Source organism: Phoenix dactylifera, chromosome 5, assembly GCF_009389715.1.
Source record: "Phoenix dactylifera cultivar Barhee BC4 chromosome 5, palm_55x_up_171113_PBpolish2nd_filt_p, whole genome shotgun sequence".
Taxonomy (NCBI): Eukaryota; Viridiplantae; Streptophyta; class Magnoliopsida; order Arecales; family Arecaceae; genus Phoenix; species Phoenix dactylifera.
Window position 1 is genome coordinate 5,093,891 of NC_052396.1, and position 2,450 is coordinate 5,096,340.

Below are 2,450 nucleotides of genomic sequence, written 5' to 3' on the forward strand. Positions count from 1 at the left end.
TGTCAAAATCCGATTCTTCCTCTTTTAACCGCCTCTACAACCCATATCCGACCCCTCTAGACTATATCCACCCTTTGTATAGCCTAATGTCATCAAAAGACTAGATAGGGACGGATATTTACCTTTTTCTTTTTGGAAATCGAGGTCCTTGCGTAGAGGGGAAGGAGATCTACGTTTTTCCCTTCAGCTGGCAGCGCAACCGGGATCTCCTTCCTTTTCTTTTTCTTCTTCTTCTTCCTCTTCCTTTCTTCCTTTCCTTTCCTCTCCTTCCTTTTCTTCCTCTCTGTTGCCGTCTGAGAACCCCCTCCCTCTTTCTTTCTCTGCTTCATTCCGTGAGCCAGCTCAAACCCTCCAATTAAGTCACATCAAAATACTATTTACCCTTTGTTTAATATTATTAAATTTCCATTTTGCCCCTAACACTTCAACATATCTACTGTTATGCCATTAACTTTTGATTCCTTCCAATTTTACCCTTACCACTTCAATGCATCTACAACTATGTCATTATCTTTTGATTCTTTCCTATTTTACCCCTTATATTAATTGAAAAGGACTATTCTATCCCTTTTTATATATAAAAAAAAAAATATTTTGGGGTTATTACATCCTCCCCCCCTTATATAAAATTCGTCCTCGAATTTAAAAGAGTAAATTACCTGATTACTCAAAGGGATGAGTATATCTACTCTTTATATTCTGCTCGGTGTGGTATTGGGAATCAAATAAATTGGAAGTGTTTTACCTTCTATTTCTACCACACAGGTAGGATACACATACTTCGCTTTTATACTATCCCCTACAGGTGTACTAATAGCTAAGGGAATATGCATTAATATCTTATCCTTAGCTAACTTTTTAGCAAAATAAAGGGATACAAATGAATGGGTAGCTCCAGAATCAAATAACACTCTAGCTTTAATCTTATCAATGAGGAGCATACCTGTCACAGCTGCATTTGATGCCCGTGCCGCCTGTGGATTTACCGTGAACACCCTTCCTTGCCCTCTGCCTACTGGAGCTGATGGTTGAGATGGTCCAGCACTCTGCTGTGATGTTTGTGCTTGACCTCTACCTCTGCCTACAGGCTCCCTACTACTAGGCCTGTCCATCTGCACAGAAGGATAGGATGCCAAAGACACAAACTGCTGGGTGGCACCCTGCGGGCATTCTCTGACAAAATGACCCGGCTGTCCACATCTGTAGCACACTCCCTGACCCATTCTGCATCTGCCAGGGTGCTGCTTCCCACATATGCCACATACTGGCCATGATTGGAACTTGGATTCCGTTCTGGCCATAGTGACCAGAGGACGAGGTACTGATGGCAGAAAAGTATCTTGTGATTGACCTCTTTCCCTCCATTTCCTCTTACGTGGGGTAGGTGGAGCTGAGCGTACAGACTGCTCCGTCGGGCCCTCCGAGAGATCTACTTCCTCAGATCTATTTCTACTGCTTTGCCCTTTCCCCATACTCATTTTTCTCTGTTCTCTTTCAGCTCTTTCCTCTTTGTTTCTGGTCTCCCACTGTTTTGCTTTATCAATTAGCCTAGACAAGGTGGGGACCTCTACTGCCAGTACTGCATTATAAAGCGGGAAAATCAGACCCCGCCTGAATCTTTCTATCCTGGCAGCTTCAGTGGGGATGATGTAAGGAGCATACTTCCCCAATCTAGTGAACTCACGAGCGTACTCAGATACGCTCATTCCGGGCATTTGCTTCAGCCTCTCAAACTGAAGAGCCCGATTCTGCCTCTCAACCGGAGACAAAAACTCATCCATCACTGCTTGCCTGAACTCTTCCCAGGTTGAAGGATTCCTACTGTACAATTTGTCCTCCACTTGTCTCTGGTACCAGTCCCAGGCATCTTCCTTCATTGTGAGCCCTACAAGTTCTATTGCCCTTGCATCAGAACAGGGCAGTCTCCGTATCATCTTTTCAGTCTCCTCCAGGAATCTCTGAGGATCTTCACCTTCTTCCCCCTTAAACTCCGGGGTTCTGAGCCTCAGAAATTCCTGTACAGTAATCCCCTCATCATCTGGAGCCCGCCTGGCCAAACTTCTTGGCACAGGTACAGGAGGTGGGATGGATACTACTGACGGGGCAGGAGATTTCCCCCGAGCAATCTGCTCCCTCAGAGCCTGATTCTCCGCCAGTAATTGTTCCATCAATGTATCTCTACTTTCTACATCTCCTTCATCATCAACCCTCCGTCTATCAGCAGGAGGAGGTTTTTCTCTTTGGGGCTCGACATGTGCAGAACCCGCATCCAATGCTATATCTGGCTCCATCCTCCTTCCAGGACGAGCAGGTCCTCTCCTTGGAGGTATTCTTTATATGTCTCTAAAAGAATCAAGAGAGATGGCAGTTATTACACACTTAGTCATAATATATTTTACTGAATTATAAATGACTCATAAATTAATATACAGAAAAATCCTATGCTCCAT